Below are 26,763 nucleotides of genomic sequence, written 5' to 3'. Positions count from 1 at the left end.
GTGGAGATTCTGAAATAGTTTGGATTTGTTAAATAAGGTCCACTAAGTAAAAAGCATTTAAAGAACTGTGAATTGTCTAAATCAGATAAATAATTTATAGCATTGTAATTCTTTTCTACTGACCACTTAAATCCAGGGGAAAACAGAAAGTGCAAATAATGTTTGGTAGTCTGATTGAATAAAAGTCCTTGGTATTTCTTTTGTTATTGACTCACTGCACATTTATGCAGAGATCTGAGTGCAAAAATACACTTAAGAATTGTTTATTGCGGCTAATATTGTAAACTGACCTCTTTCTCAGACAGCATTTTTTATTAAAATAGTCTCCTGACAAATAAAGTTTTATCTGATTAGATAATTTATGCATATTTTAATTTAATTTATCATGTAAAATAGTAATTTGAAGCCCAGAACAAGGATTTGCTATTAATCTAACCAGGGGGCAAGTAAATGCACTAAGTCCATAAATTTTCTGGAAAGGTGGTTGTTATTGTAGCATATTGAATTATTTATGGGAAATGGAACATCTGCTGAATGCACCTGTTTGTTTCTTTTTTTTCCATTTACAAGCTGATACCAACTGTTACTAATTTGTTTTTTATTTCCATGATCTATTGAACAGATAAAGGCACCAGTTAAGCATGTGCCTATGTACTGTACTTTACGTTCTTAAATAATCTGAGGGGACACCTGTTTTATTACCCTGCTGAATGTGGACTTTGCTAGTTGAAAATGATATCACTGATATTCTTCAAGTTAATTATACTTTTAATTACTTGGCCAAACAGAAGCGTAAGATTGACATTTGCAAAGTGTATGAAGGCACTGGAGGCTGATACAGGCGTTCACACTGCACCATGAAAAGTCGTGTGATACACAGAAGTGACCTAGAGATCCCAAAGGTGCTATGTCCGTGGTGCTCCACGTTCCCTTATGCAGAGTCACGACAGTGTTAGTCCCTTTCCCAGGTATTACACCAGACTTGGAAGCAACAAAACCACTTTGCTGTTTCCCTGTTGTAATTGGTTGTTACCAGTTTCCATGATCTCCCCTCATACCTAGCACTTGAGCAGAAGGACACTGTCTAGTGACTAACACAATGTACAGCAAAAGGCTTCTTAGGGCATATTCAGCTCTAAATTACTTGTGACTAAAAATAATTTCTGTGAATGAGCTCACCTCCATCTTTTGGTCTCAGGTCTCTCAGAATGCTTTTTTTTCCCCTTACCCCAATAAGGATGCATGTTTTTTTTTGCCTCTACATTTTTCTTATCTACTTGCTGTACTAGTAGAAATTGCTTTATCTAACTATGACACCATACCTTCAATTTGAGATATTTTACATGAATATAGCTGGTTTGTTTGCATACTAATTTTATTCACCATACAAGATAATGTGAACCCTCATGCTTTCATCCGCTCTGTGTACTTACCTGAATTTTTAGCTGTTCCTCTACAACACATGAATATATTAACTGTGGCAACCTTAGGTGCACAAAGGACACACATTTATTAGCAGCACCAAAATACAAAACAGAGGAGTCTGAGGTGTACAGCTTCATTGTTTTGTGGCGCAAAAGAGGATTAAACAATACAAGTTTATGCAGATAACTGTAGAAGTTTTTTGACATTTTCAAAGCAAAGCAGTGCTGGACTTTATACTACCACGTTTCTTGTAAATCCTAGAGCATATTACTAAAAAGCAGTGAATTTTTGTGAAACTGATCTCACTAAGATGGTCCCTCAATTGTGCCCTTAAGGATGAGGGTTGCCCACCATCCCTTCAAGCAAGATACAGAGGAGCTTCCACACCACCTTTCCTTATCTGACTGAGCATTTCTTGCTTGCTGAAAGTATACCTTCAGCAGAACTAAACTCTCAGTACAGTTACTGAAGGTAAGACACTCAGCACTATTTCAGATGGTGGAGACTACAATAATTTCAATAGCCTCCTAATTAGGAATTTATTAGGAAACAATGGAATTGATCATCTCTGAATTTACTGTCTCATATGTTGTTTTGACACTGCTAATAAATAATTTTTGTTGTAAGTAATTTTGCTGCCAGAACAAGAAATGTACTGTTTAAAAACCAGCTCACACAACACAGAAGAATAAGAAGCTTTTAAATATGGAAGTTAACAGATACTAGAGAGTTAACACTTTAATAGATTTTTTTAAATCTTATTTTGAGAAACTGTTATAAATCTCGATACTATGCATTTCACGTACCTTTGAATGCAGCTGGCATAAGAAAAAAATAGTTTTTAAATGCAACTGAATTCTTTGTCTTCAAGGAAACCAAAAAACGTAGAGTGAGTCAAAGCCTTACAGTAAAGAAAAAGTTCTGACAGCAGAACAGAAAATTCATCTTTGTAGAGGATTCTTGACTTTAGAATTGAACTTTTATGAATTATCGTTACTAAATTTATCTTTCTGAATTATTGAAAATGATTTACTGAATTTCATTTAAACCTAGCCTCTGACTAAAATTATTCACTTGTCTTTATTAACACTGGACCCAGAGTATTATTTTGATGATGCTACTGATGTAACTAGTATATATCTTTGACATGACAGCTGTTTTAACAGAAGAATAGAAGCTTAAAAGATTTAGAGAGGAAAAGGCTAGATATATCTATGTTTTTGCATTTATTTAAATACCATTTACTTTGTATCATGGTCATTAATTGTGGATAAAGTAACCATAACAATGTTTTTGTACACCTAGCTCTAGCTTCTTGCTAACTTCCAGTGCTTCATGCTAGGATGAGGAAATTTATCTCAACCAAGTTTAGGAAACTGTCCTGGAATACACGACCCTTTTCAAGGACTGTAAATGCAAATCTTTTAGGACCCTGATATCTATTATTATGTTATTCCTTAACTAGTACTATGGTGTCAAAAGGATGACTCGTATAATCTGGTATTACAGAGAACGGACCTTTCTTCAGAGTTTCTGTACCTGAGATTAGGAATTTAGGATTAGGAGAAAACTTTTTTGCATTTTATTCTGTCATATAGATTCTTTCATAACCTTAATGTTGAAGCCACATTTTTCTAGATGTGTTTATTTTTGAGATTTAATATCATCTTGCTGACCTTTTTTTTTTTTTTCACTTCAAAAGATTAGTTTCTTCCTGTGCCAGGTAGCCAGTACAGCATATGTATTTCCTATATAGCCTAATAGAAAGTACATGGTAACAGCGTTATGTTTTCTTTTATTATAGTCTATCCATCTACACATTCACAATCATGTTTTGTTTACCTTTTTTACTGCTACTGTGCTTTGTGTTGCTGGTTAAAATGATTTTCTGTAATAACTTTCAAATTGTTTTCCTGATCAGTGTGCTAAATTATTGGGCCATTTGCCACACATTGTATAGCTTGTTTTCTTGCTCCAAGCCTAATTATTTTGCATCTTTCTGTACAACACAATGCCTTTACCATCTGTTATGCTGTTCATGTAAACAATCAAAATCTGACTTAGTTTGTACCATTCAACCTTATTTGTTCTGTCTTCTAATCCTTGTATCATCTGCAATCTTGAACATAATGACTGTATTTCCATGTATCTCTTGAATAGATTAAGGCACCAGAGAGCTACAGAGTCCTAAAATCAGACTGCTACTTTTATGCTTCATTTTTACAATTAGGAAGGACGTGAATGTTGATTACTACTTTTTTTTTTCTTTTTTCTTTTTTTTTCTTTTTATCATTTTGGAACTAGGTTTCCAATCTTTACCCTTATGTACTTATTCCATAAACCTTAACCTGAACTATTGCTCTCTGGGTTCAAATCCTAGCAAATATGCTTTGTGTATCTGAATGTGTGTTTTAGTCTGTTCATCATTATAATAATATCATCAAAGATCACTGTAAGACTATTACTCCTCCTCCTTACTTCTTACATCCTTTTTCTCTCCAACATTTTGCATCAAGACAGTAAAGATTAAAACTGTTTACCTCTCTTGCTTGCATATTTTCCCATGTGTGACTAACACATGATTGTAATAGTGTACTAATGGTGTTATTTAAGATACCTCGACATCATGCATCCCTGCTCAGCTACACTTGCAGAGTGGGGTGTATTTTAAACACTCTGTTAGTGGAGACCAGGGGCGAGTGGTGCTCCTCAGGGGTCAGTATTGGGACTGGCGCTGTTTAATATCTTTGCCAGCAACACGGACAGTGGGATTGAGTGCGCCCTCAGCAAGTTTGCCGATGACACCAAGCTGTGTGGTGCGGTTGACACGCTGGAGGGAAGGGATGCCATCCAGAGGGACCTTGACAGGCTTGAGAAGTGGGCCCATGAGAACCACGTGAAATTGAATGAGGCCAAGTGCAAGGTCCTGCAAATGGGTCGGGGCAATCCCAAGCACAAATACAGGCTGGACGGAGAATGAATTGAGAGCAGCCCTGAGGAGAAGGACTTGGGGTGATGGTTGATGAGAAGCTCAACATGAGCCAGCAAAGTGCACTCGCAGCCCAGAAAGCCAACCGTATCCTGGGCTGCATCAAAAGAAGAGTGACCAGCAGGTCGAGGGAGGTGATTCTGCCCCTCTACCCTGCTCTTGTGAGACCCCACCTGGAGTACTGCATTCAGCTCTGGAGCCCCCAACATAAGAAGGGTTGGAACAAGTCCAGAGGAGGGCCACGAAGATGATCAGAGGTCTGGGGCACCTCTGCTATGAAGACAGGCTCAGAGAGTTAGAGTTGTTCAGTCTTGAGAAGGCTCCAGGGAGACCTTATAGTAGCCTTCCAGTACCTGAAGGGGGCCTACAGGAGAGCTGGAGAGGGGTGTTTTATAAGGGCATGTAGTGATAGGGTGAGGGGTAATGGTTTTCAACTGAAAGAGGGAAGATTTAGATTAGATATTAGGAAGAAATTCTTTCCTGTGAGGGTGGTGAGACACTGGAACAGGTTGCCCAGAGAAGCTGTGGATGCCCCCTCCCTGGCAGTGTTTAAGGCGAGGTTGGATGAGGTTCTGAGCAACCTGGTCTAGTGGAAGGTGTCCCTGCCTGTAGCAGGGGGATTGGAACTAGATGATCTTTAAGGTCCCTTCCAACCCAAATAACTCTATGATTCTATGATTAATGTATTTTAATGATTCTATTTATTCTATGTCATGTATGCATTGCAGACATACAGAATATTTTAAAATGCTGGGGAGGGCGATGTCTCTCTCCCAGTGCACAAGGTGAGTGGGATCGCTCTAAGAGACCCGGAGCTCGGTGAACAGCAGCGGGCAAACAGGGGCGTGGCGGGGCAGTTCGCGTGAGCAGGGTGCGCGAGGAAGGCGCCAAGGAGCTGTGAACCAGGGGTGTCACCAGGAGGTATTTACTAGCTCAGTGAAAGAACAATGGTCTCCACCCGGCGGAAGAAGACCACAATGGATGTGGGAGCCCAGACAGAGCTCCCACGGAAGGAGGCAATTGTGCAGGTCACAGGCTGCAGGGAATGCCACAGCGTCTCCCTGGTAACAGGGGGCTGTGTGCGCTGTGAGCAGGTAGATGATCTGCTCAGCCAGGCGGTACAGCTGCAAGGCCAGGTTGAAAGGCTTCAAGCCGAAGTAGAAAGGCTTAGGAGCATTAGGGAGGCTGAAATGGAGATAGACTGGTGGAGCCAGGCTCTGCCCTCCCTGCAACAAAAATGGGAGCACCTGCCGGAGAGCTCCCAGGATCGAGGGGCCCCTGTACTCTGCCCTTCTCAGGTGGAAAACTGTAACCTAAATGAAAGGAGTGAGTGGAGGCAAGTTTATGGTCGTGGCAAAAGGCGAGTGCCCTCCTTGCCTGCCTCGCCTCCCCAGGTACCTCTGAGAAATAGATATGAGGTCCTGGTGGAATAGAGCCAGTCCAATGGGGATGTGGTGGAGAGGCAACCTATATCAGAGTTCTCACCACAGTCAGAAAAACCTGTCAGGCATATAGCAACTTCTTCCACAAGGAAGAAGAGAAGAGTTTTAGTTGTTGGAGACTTGCTCCTAAAGGGAACTGAGAGCCCAATATGCAGAGCTGACCCTCATCACAGAGAGGTCTGCAGTCTACCTGGAGCCCGAATCAGGGATATCACCAGGAAACTCCCCACTCTGGTGCAGTCGACAGACTACTACCCGCTACTGATCTTCCAGACAGGTGGGGAGGAAGCTGCATCCCGTAGTCTGAGGGGGATGAAGAAAGACTTCAAGGCCTTAGGACAGTTGGTGAAAGAGTCTGGGGTGCAAGTTGTTTTCTCCTCCCTCCTTCAATTTTCGGGTGATGACATGGGATGGAATAGTAGGATTCTCTCCATAAATGCCTGGCTACGAGACTGGTGCTACAGGCAGGGCTTTGGCTTCGTTGATAATGGCTGGTTTTATAAGACACCAGACCTGACAGTAATAAATGGGAAGGGTTTATGTCGTAGGGGCAAAAGGGTTCTGGGACAGGAATTAGCAGGGCTCATTTGGAGAGCTTTAAATGAGATTCGAAGGGGGATGGGGTTGTAGCTGGGCTTGCAGCACTGGGGCAACCCTCTAGCATTGATGTAGACCAGGAGGCCTCCCATTCCCCTAGGGTGAAATCGGTGTGCTCAGCTGGCTCCCTGAAGTGCCTGTACAGGAATGCACGCAGCATGGGGAATAAACAGGAGGAGTTAGAAATCCGTGTCTGGGTGGGGGGTTATGATCTAGTGGCAATTACAGACACTTGGTGGGACACCTCGCATGACTGGAATGTGGTCATGGATGGCTATGTCCTGTTCAGGAAAGACAGGCCACTAAGGAGAGGTGATGGAGTTGCTCTTTATGTGAGTGAGCAGCTAGAATGTATTGAGTTCTGTCCAGGGGCGGATCAGGAGCGAGTTGAGACTCTGTGGGTACGAATTAAGGGCAGGCTGGCATGGGTGATACTGTTGTGGGTGTCTATTACAGGCCACCATATCAGGATGAGGAAGGTGATGAGGCCTTCTACAGGCAGCTGAGAGCAGTCTCTCAATTACAGGGCCTGGTTGTTGTCGGGGATTTCAACTACCCTGATATTTGCTGGAAGGCCTACTCAGCCAGCCATCCTCAGTCCAGGAGGTTCCTCCAGTGCATTGATGATAACTTTCTGATGCAAATGGTGGATGAGCCAACTAGGAGGGGAGCGTTTCTGGATCTTATCCTCACTAACAAGGAGGGTCTGGTTGACCTGGTGGAGTTCAGGATCTCATGTGGCAGGAACACAATATCTAGCAGAATCACAACCCTGGACTTCAGTAAGGCCAATTTTGGCCTTTTCAAGCAATTGCTAGGGGAAATCCCATGGGACAGAGTACTAGAAGGTAAGGGGGCTCAAGATAGTTGGTTAGCATTCAAGGACTGCTTCTTCTGAGCTCAAGATCAGAGCATCCCAGCAGGTAGGAAGTCAAGAAAGGGTACCAGGAGACATGCATGGTTAAACAGGGAACTGCTGGGCAAACTCAAGTGGAAGAAGAAAGTGTACAGATCATGGAAGAAGGGGCTGGCCACTTGGGAGGAATATAAGTCTGTTGTCAGAGGATGTAGGGAGGCAACTAGGAAAGCTAAGGTCTCCTTGGAATTAAACCTTGCAAGAGAGGTCAAGGACAACAGAAAGGGCTTCTTCAAATACGTTGCAGGTAAAACCAACACTAGAGGCAATGTAGGCCCACTGATAAATGAGGTGGGTGCCCTGGAGACAGAGGATAAAAAGAAGGCGGAGTTACTGAATGCCTTCTTTGCCTCTGTCTATACTGCTGGAGGCTGTCCTGAGGAGCCCCGGACCCCTGAGGCCCCAGAAAAAGTCAGGATAGAGGAGAAATCTGTCTTGGTTGATGAGGGCTGGGTCAGGGACCAATTAAGCAATCTGGACATCTATAAATCCATGGGCCATGAAGGGATGCACCCGCAGGTGCTGAGGGAGCTGGCGGAAGTCATTGTTAGGCCACTCTCCATCATCTTTGCTAAGTCGTGGGCAACGGGAGAGGTGCCTGAGGACTGGAGGAAAGCGAATGTCACTCCAGTCTTCAAAAAGGGCAAGGAGGAGGACCTGGGTAACTATAGACCGGTCAGCCTCACCTCCATCCCCGGAAAGGTAATGGAACAACTTGTCCTTGGTACTGTCTCTAGGCATATCAAGGATAGGGGGATCATTAGGGGCACTCAGCATGGCTTCACCAAGGGGAAGTCATGCTCAACCAACTTGATAGCCTTTTATGAGGACATAACCCGGTGGATAGATGATGGTAAAGCTGTGGATGTGGTCTATCTTGATTTCAGTAAAGCATTTGACACAGCCTCTCATAGCATCCTCACAGCTAAGCTGAGGAAGTGTGATCTGGATGATTGGGCAGTGAGGTGGATTGTGAACTGGCTGAAGGAAAGAAGCCAGAGAGTGGTGGTCAATGGGACAGAGTCCAGTTGGAGGCCTGTGTCTAGCGGAGTCCCTCAAGGGTCGGTACTGGGACCAGTACTATTCAATATATTCATTAATGACTTGGATGAGGGAATAGAGTGCACTGTCAGCAAGTTTGCTGATGACACAAAACTGGTAGGAGTGGCTGACACCCCAGAAGGCTGTGCAGCCATTCAGAGAGACCTAGACAGACTGGAGAGTTGGGCGGGGAGAAATTTAATGAAATATAACAAGGGCAAGTGTAGAGTCCTGCATCTGGGCAAGAACAACCCCATGTACCAGTACAAGTTGGGGACAGAGCTGTTGGAGAGCAGCGTAGGGGAAAGGGACCTGGGGGTCCTACTGGACAGCAGGATGACCATGAGCCAGCAGTGTGCCCTTGTGGCCAAGAAGGCCAATGGCATCCTGGGGTGTATTAGAAGGGGTGTGGTTAGCAGGTCACGAGAGGTTCTCCTCCCCCTCTACTCTGCCCTGGTGAGGCCGCATCTGGAATATTGTGTCCAGTTCTGGGCCCCTCAGTTCAAGAAGGACAGGGAACTGCTAGAGAGAGTCCAGCGCAGAGCCACAAAGATGATTAAGGGAGTGGAACATCTCCCTTATGAGGAGAGGCTGAGGGAGCTGGGTCTCTTTAGCTTAGAGAAGAGGAGACTGAGGGGTGACCTCATTAATGTTTATAAATATGTAAAGGGCAAGTGTCAAGAGGATGGAGCCAGGCTCTTCTCAGTGACATCCCTTGACAGGACAAGGAGCAATGGGTGCAAGCTGGAACACAGGAGGTTCTACATAAATATGAGGAAAAGCTTCTTTACAGTGAGGGTAACTGAACACTGGAACAGGCTGCCCAGAGAGGTTGTGGAGTCTCCTCTGGAGATATTCAAAACGCGCCTGGATGCGTTCCTGTGTGATATGATCTGGGTAATCCTGCTCCGGCAGGGGGATTGGACTAGATGATCTTTCGAGGTCCCTTCCAATCCCTAACATTCTGTGATTTTGTGATGATGACAAAGGCAGTTTTTTTACGTTTTTACTTTCAAAGTTGAAGAAACTAAAAAGCAGTAATACTTAAATCTGCTTTTGGCAGATTCAGAAGTTGATACACTGTGGAAGATGTCAAATTGAAGAGAGAAGACAAGTAGTTATGATGTCAAATTTAATGAATCTAGGACAAAAAAGAAGTTGCTGTCTACCTGAGCAGTGCCACTGGAAAAAGCAATTACTCTTAACTAGTATAATGAAGAACTTAGTGTGCTGAGTAAGACATATGTAGGACAACAGAGATGAAAATACATAGATAGGAGGAATTATGCTTTATTGGATGATAAATCATCTACTTAAAGTGATAGATGTGTGGCAAAAAAGAGAATGAGGTGTGCACACAATATAAGGGAATTACCAGTTATAGAAGAAGAAAGATTCGATCTGGATACCAGTCCTGCAATCAACTGTCACCAACAAATGACAAAGGAATATTGTTTCATTTTCACTTCATTCAAGGCATATGGAGAATGAATCACTTAAGGCATTAATCTTGGGCCCTAAAAAGAGAGCTGCAGAATACTCCAACAAATTAACTGAGCACATTCTTATTTTAAAGCACTGGAACAGACTAATGAAAGATGGACTATTATTGTACCTAACACTAAGAATATGCCTGAGAGCTTTGCAGGTTTGTGGGGTAAGTCAGCATCTTACTGGGAAAAGGCCTAAGTATTCAAGGTCAGGTTGGATGGGGCTCTGAGCAACCTGATCTCGTTGAAGATGTCCCTGCTCATTGCAGGGAGGGTTTGGACTAGATGACCTTTAAAGGTGTCTTCCAACCCAAACTATTCTATGATTCTATTTAAAAGAAGAAAATCTCTCCTTCTTTTCTTTTTTTTTTATGTTTTGCAGTGCTCTACAGAATGAAATGCCATAGCAAGAAGCAAAAAGCTAAAAGAAAGTTGCACTATTTTTAAGAATAAAGACTTATTTTCCTTGGGAAGAAGAGAACAATTTTTTTTTACATGTTGCCTTTTGTTCTGTAGATCACAGCATTTTTGGATCTGCATGCTCCTTTATGTTCACTAATACCTAACACTATAGTCCTGTTCATAACTGTGTCCTGTGCTTCCTAAATATTTAGTCATGATGATAATGACATAAAATAGAAACTGATTTTTTTCAGTTTTAACGAAATGTTATTGGAACTCAATAGCAAGGTCAAATTATTAGTTGTAGTATTATTAGTATACTCTCATGGTAACATTACTAATGTAATTGCAAGAGTAATTTGCTGATAGACATATTTAAATGATATTTCATGTTGATTGTTTGGTAACAGACAAGTTTTCTACTTTTCTACTGATGTGGAGCAATGGTTTTGCTTGCATTTGCCTGTGGGGTTAAAGTATCACTGATGGATATATTTGTCATCGTTGACAGTTGTTTATGAGCTACCAGTAACTTCTGCACATCCTCATCAGGACAACATAAAGCCATTTACAAAGTAGCATAACTCTTGCAGAGCGGATTCCTGGGAGTTTCTTTCCGTGGAGCAGTATTTTGAAAAAAGGCCTGCTTTTTATTAAATACCTGAGGCAGAAATATATTCTTCAGAAAATCATGAAGTGTTATTATTCTACTTCTCCTTACATGCTGTGTTTTTCCCTTGATGTTTGCATTGATTAACCATCTGGCATGACAGGAAATCTTACCTAAATCTTCCTTTTTTTTTTTTTTTGTTTACCTTAGGGATGGAACTTATCACAAAGATGTTACATGTGATAAGAAATGTTCCATTTCTTTATCTTTTGATACCTAGCCAAAACAAGAAAAGGCTATTTCTGAATATATATATATATGTGTGTATATATATAAAAATAAAGTGGTTGGGATTATACCAGCCTTCTTCTCAGCTACCTCAGAAGAGAAACTCCCTCAAACTACAAAAATAGTGAAAAAAAACAAACAATCCTCTAAAAGCCTCAACACTTCTCAAAAAAACCCACCAAAACCCCCTCAACATCCCCCAACCTTCAAGAACTCTACAGAGCCAATGTTCAAACGACTAATAGCAGTTAGATATTTCATACTAAGTTGATGGGAGTTAGTTGTCTGTCTGCATTCTGCACTTGAACATTTAACTCTCATGTAGGACTTTCCTGGATGTGATCTCTACCCCTTTGCATTTTTGTCACTTCTCTGTACCCCTCTTTTGGAGCTCTTAATGGGAAGTACTCATGAAAAGTGTTTCTGATATTCTCTAGGGCTGTCTTTGTTAGAACTTAATGCTACTTGAAAGTTGATGTAGTGGGGTTGAGATCTTTTTCAGATCCTACACCAGCTTTTTAAATTACCTTGGGATGGGAGATGCTATTGATTCAGGCAAGTGAAAAAACACATGTGCTAGCGAATAGCTGCAATGAATGGGTCTGTGTTTTTGCTGAAAAGGGCTGAATTTATACTTTCAAATTTAAGAACAAAAACTAAACATAAAATTAAGTTGATGGTCTCATTGCGGAACTCCAGTGCATTAGTGTGACTCATCAAAGACAGTCGTACTGGAGTTACGTTGCAGTCTTCATGTAAAACTTATAAGTAAAAATAAAAATGATGATGCTTCTAAAATTAGCTATTAATTATCTATAGTTTAAAGAAATCTAGTTAAATACTAGCCAATGTTTTAAGGTTTTAAAGTTTTTGTAGGGAAAACACCAAATCTATCTAAATAATGTATGATAAATATAAGATAAGGGAATTGACAAGTACAAGAAAAAAATGCCAAGCAATGTATAACACTGTTCAGCAAATGAGGTCACAGCATAGTGAGAACACAGAAAACAAAATTCATGCACCAAGGTATTTCAGAAAAGGATAGTGAAGCATTTGTCTATTGAAAACAGTCAAGGACAATAAAAGACATTACTTCATAACAGTTCAAAGCATATCCCATAGCTTTGAAGGAGGAAAAGCAAAGGCCATTTTATGAAAATTGTTAGGCATCCTGTGTAATAACCTGTTTAGGCCAGGGCCGCTTCTGATTTCCTGGAATTCAATGCTTTTGTGAATAGTGAGCCTTCTACAGAAATTTTGAGAAAATTCATAAAATATTAAAAGGATGAAATAGCCACCTTCTGTGTCTGCTGGTCCAGAAGAGTTGCTTTAACAAATCACAGTATGCAAGTGATATGTGCTGGAATTACATTTTGATTCTATGGCAGCACCATGATAAAATATGATACTAGAGACGAGGCAGTGTTAAGTGCCATCTACATACAGCAGAAAACATCCCAGAGTTTCTAGAATATATGACCTGTCAGTTTCCATGCAACTTTAGTCTGAAGGTTCAGCTTTAAAAATTACTTGAGGATCTATAATATATTTTGTCCTTTCTCTTTTTTCACTGTGTTTGAGTGGGTAAATCCCTGTCATCTTGGATGTTCTTTGCTTTCTTTGTTCCTTCACTTACAGTTGCTCCTAAAGGAAAATCATTAGTTGTCAAATGTGCCTGGGAATCTCCAATTTGCAGGTCACTTTGTTTATTCCACAGTGCTTATATCTTCCCTACTTACTGTGAGTCTCTTCAATAAGTCCCACAACAGATGTAGACCTTGTAACTTGACGGGAAAAAATCAATATTCTGCTGCCTTTGTAGCACACATTTCTTCAAACTGCTTCATCTTTCTTACTACTGTGGGAACTGTTTATGGTAGATCATTGGCTTCAGTTTCTGATCCCCTTTTTTTGGAGCCCATTTGATCCTAAACCTACACTCAGAGCAGTGACCTCATTTCATCAGCTTGTCTTCCAGATTTGTGTGAGGGGTCACCAGTTCCCTCCAGTGTGCCTATGCTTACTATAGCACTTAAGACCATTTGAGATGGTGCAGCCTGAAAAAATGAGAAAAGGAGAAAGTCTTGAGCAAATTGGCCAACGTGTCCCAGACCAGGGAAACAGCTAAGTCAGGCATTGCTAGGGAGTTTCAAGTTTCAGGACTAGGACAGTGATGGTATCCTGAGAACATCCCCAGGACGTGCTATACCTTGATTATCCTCTCTCTTTTTTCACTTTTAGTTTGATTAAACATGATTTTTTAAAATCAATATTATAATATTAGAACTGCCAACAGTTTCCTCTATATTGAGAAAGATTACTTAGTAAAATAAAAATACAGCTGCTATTCACTCTCTGAAATGTAGTTGCTCATATTTTTGATTAAATATATTATGAAAGTCTCAAAATTTTTATTTAAATTTTGAATTATTTGATGATTTTTTTCTCTTCTGAATATTTCAATCAATATATTTCCAGGATTTGACATGAATTTCTCAAATATATTTACCCTCGTAACATAACCCTAAGAAGCTTCTGTTTTCATAACACCAAATCATACTTTAAAATTTAAAACTATACAGTACTACAGTGCTAGGCCACATTAATACATTAGACTTTTTGATTACATTTGTTTCATTTACATGCATGTAAGAGATCCATTGAATTAGATGCCAGAACGGCAGTCCCTTTCTCAAAACTGCATGTAGATTTTCAGAAGGAAGCCTCTCTCCTTTGGAAATTAATGACAGCAACTGCTACTAAACCTTGTGTTCCTTTCTACAGGTTGTTAGACCATATCTGAGGCTGGTGCTCCATAGACACAAGACTGTAAGTGCCTTAGTTATCTCTATGGTCACTATAAATTTATCACTATGGGCACCATATTGTTCTGAGAGAAGGAGCTACTGAGTGCTTCCATTATTCATGGCTATCCTTGTTCTTTACACACTCAGAGGGGAAAAGGAACGCTATGTTTTTCTTGTGGACATGTTATGTTACTTTTCTGCAAAATGGTTTCGTAAAGTTCTTTCTGCTGCTCTCAGTATATTTGAAAGATTTATGTCAGAGATCTCCAGTAAAGGACAGAGAAGACACTCCAAAAAAATGTGTGATCAATATGCAAAATTATCATTGTTTAACTACTCTAGCTTCTGATGCAGTGAAATGAAATTCCCTCTTAGGCCCCAAAACCACTGCTGCACTGTATTATAGATGAGCACTGAAAAAAAATATATACTGAAAAAAATCTGTTAGAAAAAGTATCTTTTAATGGATTCATAAATATTACAGAAGCAAGAGAGTTGTTTACTTAGGGGAAATTTTTTAAAGGCTTACATGTAAAGTGGAAATGACTAAATACCCTCCGTGATCTTTAAAATTTTCATCTGCCCCACATTCTGCGGATTGTTCTTCATGTGTGGCTCAAAAAACCCCACGTAATCTCTTTTTAAATTAGAGATAACCTACTGTCTCCTACCAAAAAAAATTCTTTTACTGTGGTTGTTTTAGAGCAGTATGGTCTACATATTATAAGTCATTGTAAGGAAGAAATACACATATGTTATTTTCAAACAAGCATGTAGGAGGGTGAGAAATAAGAGTGATCTCTACAGAGATTTTTTTAAAATTGTATTTACAGTTACACTGACATTTTAAAAAAATATATTCATGGTAATTCTGCTTGGAAAATTTTATTCATTTTTAGTTTTCACTTTATTCACTTATATATTTAGTCATATTTTACATTAATAAGCTTTTTTATTTTAGATTGGTATATGCACTTTTGTGGTAACAAATGTTTTCTGACAGCATTCTAATACTTTAGGAACTTCTTTTCTCTCAGCCAAGAAACAAAATGGCAATTTTGCTTCTGAAGATAAAAATGGAATTATGTCATATATGTTTAATAATTAATGTATTCTGTATACTAGCTGTTTAGAATAATTCAAATGCTATATGAGATACAAACGTGATTTTTGTTACAATTGAGTGAGTCAGCAATATGTACCTTGTGAGTAATATGCAGAACCTACAGATATTTAAAATTGCTTTTTGCTCAGCCATATTTTATGTTTGCATAGCCTCAGTGGTAAAATAAACATGAAAAAACATCTGTGCAAATAAATTCAATATCACTAAATGACTTACTCTCAAATGACACCAGAAAGAAGGCTCACGGGAAAATGTTAACAAACAATAATGTCACATCACAGCTTTTGTAACTTTGTCTCAGCATGGCATGCCACAGAGCAAGCTCTCTGCTAGTTTCATTAAATTATTTGGAAATTGCTTTGTGTTATGTGCTAGGGTACATTTTCAGAAAATATTGTGTTGCTGTTACAGCTGAAAACTGTTTTTATTGATTCAGTCAGTCTACAACGTGTTACTTTTAGGGAATGGTGAGCTATGAGAAACACTGGAATTCCTGTACCTTGCTAACTTGACTCCGTCAATTCTTCCACACAAATGATGAGCAACTGAACCAGCTCTCACTCTAAAAGCTTCCTTTGGAATGAAAAAAGAAATGCTGAGAAGAATGGAATATTGTAAATTTAAGGACGAAATGCAGGCTGTTAAATATGTCGATGTTAATTCTAAAACCATCCTTCCATTTTTATTTAAGACTTTGTATTACTACAAGACCTTTCATATCTCATGCTCTCAGAGTGAATCTTTGAATAGTTCATTCCTTTTTGTAATTTATCACCTGTTATTCTTGATCTCAGATCTGCAATTGCAGATCTCTGATGTCTTCTAATGTCTGCTGAATTTACACTGAAGTTCATAATTCATTTCAGTGGACTTTTTATCCTGCATGCTTTTACTGAGATGGCTTAGTCTTTCTGAATGTGTCTTTCAAACTCATTTCACTTCTGAGATATCCAGAAACTCTGAAATCCCCCTGAGTAGGAATAGCAAGGATGTTTTGACTTTTTCAAAGGTTCAGACTTGTCTAAAAACACAAATATGATGTAGCAAACAAAAGAAATCACAATGAGAACTGATTTTCTAGCTCTTATATAACTTCCTACATAACCAGATTCGCACAGAACCAATTTTTAACTAAAACTATTATGTCAAGGAAACTTCAGTTTCTGTTCTGTGTCTTCTGATGAAAAGTGTGTTGTTTTTAAGACAAGATGGATAATATAACTATGCCAAATCTTCTTGATGAACTCGTTGAAAGTCCCTTGTAGAACTATTAAATTAGGGTCATCTATGTTAGACAAGTCACATACAACAGGGCAAGCAGCTTCTCAACCTCATTACTCTATAAGAGGTGTGTACTGTATAAGACATGTACTGCATTATCTTCAGAAGCACCTTCGTTGGATGTTTGAAGAACATGTCTGATACGTGATGGCAGAAGCCAGTAATTCTTGAACTATCGAGCTTACCAGATAACCTTAGACTGGTGTTTCCATTATGTGTTCAGGAATTTGACTACTAGACTTTTGACATCCATAAAATCTGTAGGATTTAATCTCAAATATAAAAGTCAAATGTGTTTTAAGCACAGGCAGTGCATGCTTTTATACAGTTACATAACCAGTTGCTTGGAAGAAAGTGGCAGCAATATTTGATTTGTTCTAGTAAGCAACTGGAAGTTTCCCAGCTTGTGTTCCATTATTTATTTGAATACTTAATAGTACTCAGGCAATTTTGCAAACTCCACTGTTGGGTAAGAAAAATCTTGAAGAGTTATTAACTTTTCTGTTGTAGCTGTAAAAGCAGTGTAATTGCAAAGCTATGGAGGCATTATCAGAGGGCTGAGTAGGCTCATGCATGGTATTAACACTTATAGTAATGTATGAAGAGGAAAAAGTAAATAAATCTTATGTTTCAGATCATGAAATGATTGTTTCAAGGTACCAGTGGGTAGATGAATAAGAAGTTGGATACTTCCATCCCTCTTCACTTCAGATCATTCACTAGAAGTAAAGACAATGTGGTAACTGGAAAAACAATTTGGTTGGGTATTTTAGCATGGCTTCTGTTATATACTGTGTAACTCTATAGCAGCACAAGAAAGAGTGTGTTTAAGACAGGAGTTGCATATTGCTTGACTCTATCTTATTTCAAGACCGCTTATCTCTGGAGCTAGTGCAGTACCTTGATGAAGAGTATTATCCTATATGGACTCTCAGTGCTCTTGAATTGTAAAGGTACAGAAAAGATAAATTTTATTGTGTCATTAATTGTTGACACCAGATTGACTTTCAGTACAGCTTAGAAAATGAAATGAAAAGAAATGAAAAGACTTTAAAATCCTTCAAGATATTTCTATCCCAAAAGATTAATTATGAAATCAGTTAATTTGTGGTTATCATCTTTAGTAGTATGAGTATGTCTTTCATATAAACAGACTCACCTTTTCCTGCAGGTATGAACAACAAAAATAACAAATGCAACCCTGATCTTGGATAGATCCAAAATTCTCACTGAAATAATTGTGCAAAATGGACTTCCCACCTTCAGCCTCACCAGCTCCTGAAGTTTGGGAGAGGCTATACAACACTTCAGGCTTTCTTTGTGGGTTGGAACTGCCTTGTCACATATTGAGGAGTTGGTTTGTGTTAAAATTTATGGTATATTTTTCAAACTCTGTAGTCTTGAATCTTCATTTTATACAACCTTTTAGTGCTGTATTTTTGACTTGGGTTAGTTCAAGCATTTTGGTTATGATTATTGAATTACCTTTATGATAAAGCATAAGCTGTTCAGCTATGGAAATATAGGTGCAATCTCATTTCCTCTGTTCATAAAAGGCAAAGATGTCTTTGTATATTCATTATAGACATGAACTCATTTGTCTTTATAATTTTCAACTGTGATAGCTATTAAAACCATTTCTTTGAGCTACGTTGGTTTGTGCTGCTATACCTTTTTCAGACCACCCGCCACGGCAATTTCTTGACAGGGACAAGGCACTTTGCTAAAGACTAGCAGGTTGCTCTATACGTGGGCAAGGCTGTGTTTTGACTTGTTTTCATTTGAAAGCAAGTAAAAGAGGCTTGACAAAGAATGAGAGAAGAAATACTTTGGAAGAGTGAAAGAAATGAAGTTAGCATTATGTCTTCATAAACCTTAGACTCCCCAAATTTGAATGCAATCACCTTCTCCAGTAAAGAAAATGTATTATTCGTGTCTTATATCTTGTAAAATGACATGGTTGGGGCTTTTTATACATTCTCTATATAAATATAAATATTAATAAATAAAATAAATATGTATAACAGTCCTAAGTGGTCACATCTTATTTTACTATAGGTAAACCAATCTCACTTATCATAAATAATTCTTATTTTGAAGTCATGTTTTCCTCTGAGAAAAATTTGTTGTTTTTTTTTTTTTCCTTTAATAATAAAATGTCTTCTGACCTTAATCTTCTTTGAAATGCCTTCTTTGATTTGATAAGCATTTATAATGCTTTTCTTCTTCATATGGTTAGGTAAGAAAGAAGTTATAGCACCTTTTCTTGCAGTAGGAATTCACTTAATGACTAGTCTAATTCCACTTTGGAGAATGAATCTGCTTAGTATCCTTTAGAAATATGAGACGAAGTGTGGTTATCTGCACACTCATAGGCTAGTTGATGCACACACAGTCTCTTGTCTGAAGAGGTATAGTACACTGGCTTCAGAGTTGTGATTAGGACTCTCGTGTTTGGACCCTTCTGCCTTACTTGTAAGGCCATTGTTAACAGTTCCATACTACAAGCGTGATGAGTTGCTATCTGCTGCCTCGTTAAAAGAAAGTGATCAATAATTTCAAGAGAAAAAACTTTCTTCTTTGCCACATATCAGTCACACATATTTCCTTTCAAGACCTAAATGATCAGCAAACATTGCATGGGGGTTGTTGTTTGACCACATTCCACAAATAGCTGAGAAAAATCAGCATCACTTGATTAGAGGGAAGAAGAGGAGATCATTTCTGTATGTTTGAAAATTTGTGTTTTGACTGTCTTTAGGGTGAGTCTGGAATCATCTAGCAGGGAAATGGTGTTTAAAGAAGGAGATGTATTAAATGAGGAAGATGAAAAAACAAAATAGTCCAAGATCTGTAGAGAATTTTACTTTACAAGTAAAGATCCGAGCTTTGGAGTATTTTCATGGCAGAGACTAGTGAAAGACACAATAATTTTTTCTACTTGCATTCCCCTAATTGTTTTTTTGTTGCTGATAGTGAGGAGTTGGTTGCAATTATGGAGTAGTGCCTCTATTACCAATTCTTTTTTAGAGCAAATTCAATTACATATAAAAGACATCTTATGCAAATCTAAAATATTATTGGAAATGCATTCAAATATCTTATGTTATTTTGAGTTACAAGTGATATAGACCTTTTAAATGCAAGAGTAACATTTTTATTACAAAAGCTTATTCCTAAGTAGGCCACATAAGACTTCTTCTTCATATCTGTAACATATTAATAACACAGCAGTTTTAATTAGGTATTATGCAGAAGGAGGTTAGGTCACATATTTTAATATTAAGTTGGAAGAAGCCCATTTAAAGCTAGAGGTCATTTTCACATTTTAATAAAATTATTTTTTCAGGGTAGATGTCAAGTTTTTAGCAGAATATTATTTTTTGGTCACTACTGGAGAGCTTCATGAATATTTATTTTCCACTGCTTACATTAATATTGTGAAAATTGATGTATTCTCTCATAATGTGGCATGAGATAACTACTGTGGATGCTAGAGGATATGAAACCAGATTTATGGTTTCAAATAGATGCCTAGAAGTGGAATAGCATATGTAGACAAAATTTGTTGCATAAAAACTCATTTTACTGAGGCACTGCTTTGGTAATAGTTTACAAATATAACTGACTAGGGGACACTTGATTTGTAAATAAAGTAGGACACTTAAGTGGTTAAGATTAATCTTTTTGTGAATTGAAAAACAACAGACTTTAAAGTCTTATAAAGTATACAGTAAAAACATACACAGTGGTCTGTAGGAGGAAATAGCTGTCATGAAATTTCAGTTTGTAATGATGGAAATGTCTGAAGGATCATTAATTTATTTTTCTAATATTCAGACAAAAATTGGTATTAACAGCCCTCAAAGAATAAGACCACATTTTTATTTGCAGCAAGAAAGGGTCACGAGATCCAGTAACTAGTCCTGCCTCCTTCACAGTCATCTTCAGAGTTGATGAAATACTGCGAGGTTCTGCTAGCCAGGCAGATCTCATCTCCATGCATCATGATTGATTTTCTGTAGAATTAGTATTATGATGAGAGATGGAGATTTTTTTTCTTTTTTTTTTTTCCCTTTTTGGCCCCTAAAAATTAGATATTGATATCTGAAATTCAGCACTAGGAATTATTTTTCTCCTCATGTGTTTCATTGTAAAACAAGATACAGTCAAAAGATATCCATTCTGTAACTGGAAATATGTACAATTTTATATTAACCCAGAAATGCTGGGTTTTATTTTGTTTAGTTTTTTAAAATTTTTTTAAGAAGGCTTATTTGATCATTGGTATTTATCTCATATTAAGGAAAATCATTAAAGAAATCAGCCGTGTTTGAGAAAATATCCCTGGTCAGGTTTGCATGTGAGCATTCACTTGACTTCAACTCTATTACTCAGAATAGGGAAACCTCCAAATAGCTCTATTCCTGAACTGTGCCCTGTAGTAAAACATGATTACATATCATCAGCACTGCCTGATATGAGAAGTAAATCTGTAAATTAGGATGAGTCTGTGATACTTGTTATGAATAGTAACCACTCCAAAATTTTTTGATTGACTAAATTAAACTATTAATAATATGTTTTTAACCATCTGATGTATTTTCTCTGCTAAGATACTGATCTCTAAATATTAGGTACCTGAAGCACCCACTAAATCTTTGAAAAGTATTCTTAAGGTTAATGAGGTTGAATATCTTTCTGTCTTTTTATGAAAAATGAAATACTTTCAACTGATATAAAATGATAGCTCTGGAGCACGGGAGCTTTTAGGTACAGGACAAGGGTAAATGGAATGAAATGGAAATTTAAGCTTTGTTTAGCATGAGCCAAAGGATCTTAGAGCTGATGTGAGGGATATATCAACATCTCAGGGGACTGATGATTCAGTCTTGAGATCCATTCAATCTGCAGTCATTTTACTGGGGTTATACTTTTGGAGTTCCAGTCAAATAGTACAAGACAAATCCTAATATAAGTGTTTTTTATGATTGGGTTTACCAGCTTCTGAACTTTTATCTTTTCTAAGGAGTAAAAGTAATTCACATTTGGTAGCAATTTTTTTCTCTTCTAATGATTGATTTCAGTCTTGGATTAAAGCACTTTTTTCTTTGTTTCTTCAACTGTTGAAAACCTCAGATACTCCTATCTGTCTGTGCTATTTCTTATTTATGTACTGCTCTTGAATCATGATTTTGCACCTTAACTAAGGAGGAGGAAGATGCAGTTATTTAATGTATTAAACATTAATATCTTAAATTTAATTTTATATTATTGAATTTTACCTTCATTATACTTAAGAGTTATTTTAGGGAAATGTGTATTTTAGCTCCAAAGCAATAATACTTCAGGGCCAAAAGGAAAGGATTTCATTTAGTTTGGCATCTATATTTTTGAAGATTATTTCATTCATTGTTCCTATAATTCTCATCTGAGCTGTTCTCAAATATGTGTAGTAAAAGTGCCACAATCCTCCTTTGTACTATAGATTGCACCATTATTCAATTGATTACGCTGTTAATAACTTTTTCCTAGTATCTGTCTAAACTTTTCTTAGCCTCAAGATAGTGTTCTTCATCTGTCATTTCTTGAGACAGTGACTGCAGCTTTTATCACATAAACTGTCACTGTGAGGGCATTTGTAGACTGTTGGAAACACATAATGTCCCCTTAGTATTCATCATTCTAAATTATATAAATTCAGCTCCCTCTGTCTCTCATCACTGACAGACTGGATTTATCCTCCAGCCTTTGTGTCAGCCTGATTTCCTTTGTAATTTCTCTATTTTTTTCTGTTTTCCTAGTACCTTTTGGGGACTGCAATGTGTAACCAAAGAGATGAGTAACCTACAACCTGGCCTGACAGAAAAATGCTAGGATTAAATTAAGGCAGTAAATAAATACTCATGTATTCCAAAGGACACTTTCCCATGTTGTTTCCCATCAGTCTAATAATGTGTAGTTCATGGAAACTTATTTACACATGTTTCTGTCTTTTAATGAAGTTTTGTCTTGAAACATTTTTTTTCAGTTTTATAAATACTACGCAAAAGTTTGGAAGTACATTTGATGATGCTAAAGTAGCTCTTCATCATGATAAATAGCTCTTCAACCATAGTAGTAATTGGAATCGCTTTTGGATTATTCCACTGCTGGGAAGTTGGACTGATCTGATATATTGCATATTTCATGTTTCATTAATGTTTTTTTAAAATGTATATCAGAGAGTGTGTAGGTTTCTGCATTTTATATCAGAAAAAAAAACTCAGACAAAATGTGTTTAGGCTTTTTTAAAGTCCTTCAGCTTTAAACAAAATGTAGATGTTATGCATTATTGCAAATTTTATGCTGCTTCTCCAGATAAGATAGAAGTTGTTGGATTTTGACTGCCTTTTTGAATTTTCAATGTTAACAGTGTTTTGCCTGTCTACTTTAGTCTCATCCACAATGTCACGGTTTAAAGCTGGGCTGGTTATTAAACCGGTGGCAGATGCTCTCTATTAACCCTCTTCCCCCTACTCAGAAGGGGAAGGGAAAGAGAAAAGGGAGAGAGACTTATGGGTTGGAAAGTTAAAACAGTTTTAATAAACTATAATAATGAAAGAGAGTATAATAATAATAATAATGGAAATAATCAAATATATACAAACCCAAGATTGAGCTCCCCCGATGTCGGTCATGTCCCCACTGGCACTGCAGGGCAGGCTCCGGGAAGGCCCAGGCTGGGCCCAGCGATGGACGGGAACAGGATTCGGGGATGCATGGATTGGGATCGGGATCGGGGGCAGCAGGAAAATTGACAGAGTCCTCTTCGGACACCGGCCACAGCAGAAGGGGCGAGAACTTTGTGATCCCCCCGCTTTATACTGAGAATGACGTGTATGGGATGGAATACCTTCGTTGGTCTGTTTTGGGTCACCTGCCCTGTCTGCTCCTTCCTGGAGGTGTGGCTTTTCACTCGTAATCAGTGAGGAATTTAGCAGTGACCTTGGTTTCTATAGGAATACGTACAAGCAAGAGCCTTTCTGCATAACATCCCTACTGTTACCTCAGTGATAACTACAAACTTGGAGTGTTATCAGTCCTAGAAGCAGACAATGTCTGCAAAACATGCAGTTAGTTTCAGAAAGTACAGTTACTTAGAAGAAATTTATCTGAAAGGAAAAATCTCTGAAAGGAAAATTCGTTCTGTTTTAGGCCAAACCAGGACACACAATCTATTCAAAACCTCCAAAATGCAACAATTAATGTTCTGACACATACACACATAAAAGCACAGAAACTGGAGAATGGAAAAGAAACAAAGTAATGTTTATTGCAGAAGTGTAAACATAGAAACATATTTGCAGACTTGTTTTGTTTCATAGAGTCAACAGTAACTTTCCCTGAGTACCCATTAAATATATTTATGTGGTGAAAACTACATGTAGTGTGCAGTGTTACTGTTGCTGCTACTGGATATAGTACTTCCAGTGCTGGATTTTGGAAAGAAATGCAAAGTAAACCCAACATCTTCGGGTGTGATCTCCTTTCAGAGTTTAGAACCAGTTCAGAGCCAGTTTTGGGAGAGTTATCAAGATAACTGCAGGGTTATATGTGCAAGCACACCTTGGCTGTGCTCCGCTACAGCAGGAGGGTTGGCATCCAGTGCATAGGGAAAAGGAAACAGGAGCTTGTGGAATAGCTTCTGGCTGCTGAGGTCAATAGTTACTAGGAACGAAAGTGTTATTGAGATTAAATAATCTGACCTATGCAATGCAGGCTCTTCTGCTTTTCTGAATTAAATTCTTGCTTTGAATCCAGCTGTACAGTTGAAACAGAGAAATTTAGTAAACAAAGAATCCATCCTCTGCCACTTTGATAGCAGTACTTCTTGCATAAACATTATTCTGATTTTGATTTAAAATTTTGAGGGGAAAATAGATTTTGATATACTAACACTTTTACTGGTAAATTATGCTCACACATTTCTTTTGTCATATTGCTAATCTGAATGTTGTTAGTTCTGGTTTCAGATGCTGGAATTTGTTGCACCTTTTTTTTTCCCCCTTGTTAACTATTGTGCTAAACAAATTGCACTGTTTCCTTATGTTACTATTATTTTCTTTACCTCTGTTCAATCTTGTTACTTCTCTCTGAAAAATCTTATGTGCTATGTGAAGGTATTATTTGCACCACAGTTTAGTTCCTATTTTAGCAGTGACAAATCCTGGAAGTGTTAAGGGCAATACCACTGGCCTCACTATGTAAAGCTGGGTTGGATTTATTCATTTTTCTGATAGACCAGCTAAAGGGCAGAAGTTTGAGCAGTTTGCAAAGTCACTATTCCAGAAATTTTCACCCTGACTCTTTTCTGAACATCTTTTTTGCTCACAAGCAAATGACTTGAGCATCACCAGGTTTTCAAGGGGCATCAAAAGAGCCACACTAGTGATATTTAGTGTGGACAGTCATACAGTGAGTGGATGGATTGGATGTAGTTTAGCATGTATTGTTATTTCAAAATAAAATTCTGTTCCTGACTCTTTAGGTCCTTGGAAGTGGTTAAGTTGTAGACATATTATTGTTTTGTATGTACTGTTCTGTAGAAGAGAAAGTTAACTGTCTTGTTTATAATATCGTGTCATTATGTTAGCATCTGAGTGCCTAAAATAGGCTGGTGTTTGACAATTCCTCTGGGCCTTCATAGAGGCACCATGTTCTCTTCTCTCCTGATTGCAGAGAATCATAGAATGTTAGGGATTGGAAGGGACCTCGAAAGATCATCTAGTCCAATCCCCCTGCCGGAGCAGGATTACACAGATCATATCACACAGGAACGCATCCAGGCGCGTTTTGAATGTCTCCAGAGGAGACTCCACAACCTCTCTGGGCAGCCTGTTCCAGTGTTCAGTTACCCTCACTGTAAAGAAGTTTTTCCTCATATTTATGTAGAACCTCCTGTGTTCCAGCTTGCACCCATTGCCCCTTGTCCTGTCAAGGGATGTCACTGAGAAGAGCCTGGCTCCATCCTCATGACACTTGCCCTTGACATATTTATAAACATTAATGAGGTCACCCCTCAGTCTCCTTTTCTCCAAGCTAGAGACCCAGCTCCCTCAGCCTCTCCTCATAAGGGAGATGTTCGACTCCCTGAATCATGTTCCTAGACAAACTGGCTGCCCGGGGCTTGGATGGGTGGACTCTTCAATGGGTTAAAAACTGTCTGGATGGCCGAGCCCAGAGAGTGGTGGTGAATGGGGCAAAGTCCAACTGGCAGCTGGTCACTAGCGGTGTTCCCCAGGGCTCAGTTCTGGGGCCGGTGCTGTTCAATATCTTTATAGATGATTCAGATGCAGGGATTGAGTGCACCCTCAGTAAATTTGCAGATGACGCCAAGCTGGGTGGGAGTGTCGATCTGCTGGAGAGTAGGAAGGCCCTACAGAAGGATCTGGACAGGTTAGATAGATGGGCCGAGACCAACGGCATGAGGTTCAAAAAGAACAAGTGCCGGGTCTTACACTTCGGCCACAACAACCCCATGCAGCGCTACAGGCTGGGGGAAGAGTGGTTAGAAAATGGCCCACAGGAAAGAGACGTGGGGGTGCTGATCGACAGCCTGCTAAACATGAGCCAGCAGTGTGCCCAGGTGGCCAAGAAGGCCAATGGCATCCTGGCCTCTATTAAGAATAGTATAGCCAGCCGGTCTAGGGAAGTGATCGTCCCTCTGTACTAGGCACTGGTGAGGCCGCACCTTGAATATTGTGTCCAGTTCTGGGCCTCGCACTTCAAGAAAGATGTTGAGGTGTTGGAGCGAGTCCAGAGGAGGGCGACCAAGCTGGTGAAGGGTCTGGAGGGTATGACCTGCAAGGAACGGCTGAGGGAGCTGGAGTTGTTTAGCCTGGAGAAGAGGAGGCTCAGAGGTGACTTTATTGCAGTCTACAACTAGCTGAAGGTAGGTTGTAGTGAAGTGGGAGTCGGCCTCTTCTCCCAGGCAACTAGCGATAGGACAAGAGGACACAGCCTCAAGCTTCGTCAGGGGAGGTTCAGGTTGGACATTAGGAAGAATTTCTTCTCAGAAAGGGACATTAGACATTGTAACGGGCTGTACAGGGAGGTGGTGGACTTACCATGTCTGGATGTTTTTAAGAAAAGACTGGACTTGGCCCTTAGTGCCATGGTCTAGTTGACATGGTGGTGTCAGGGCAATGGTTGGACTCGATGATCCCAGAGGTCTCTTCCAACCTGATTGATTCTGTGATTCTGTGATTCTGTGGTTTGTGGCTTTGCGCTGGACTCTCTCTAGCAGTTCCCTGTCCTTCTTGAACTGAGGGGCCCAGAACTGGATACTATATTCCAGATGCGGC

This window comes from Nyctibius grandis, chromosome 6 (genome assembly GCF_013368605.1).
Source record: "Nyctibius grandis isolate bNycGra1 chromosome 6, bNycGra1.pri, whole genome shotgun sequence".
In the NCBI taxonomy this organism is placed as follows: Eukaryota; Metazoa; Chordata; class Aves; order Nyctibiiformes; family Nyctibiidae; genus Nyctibius; species Nyctibius grandis.
Note: the sequence above shows the minus strand (reverse complement) of the source record.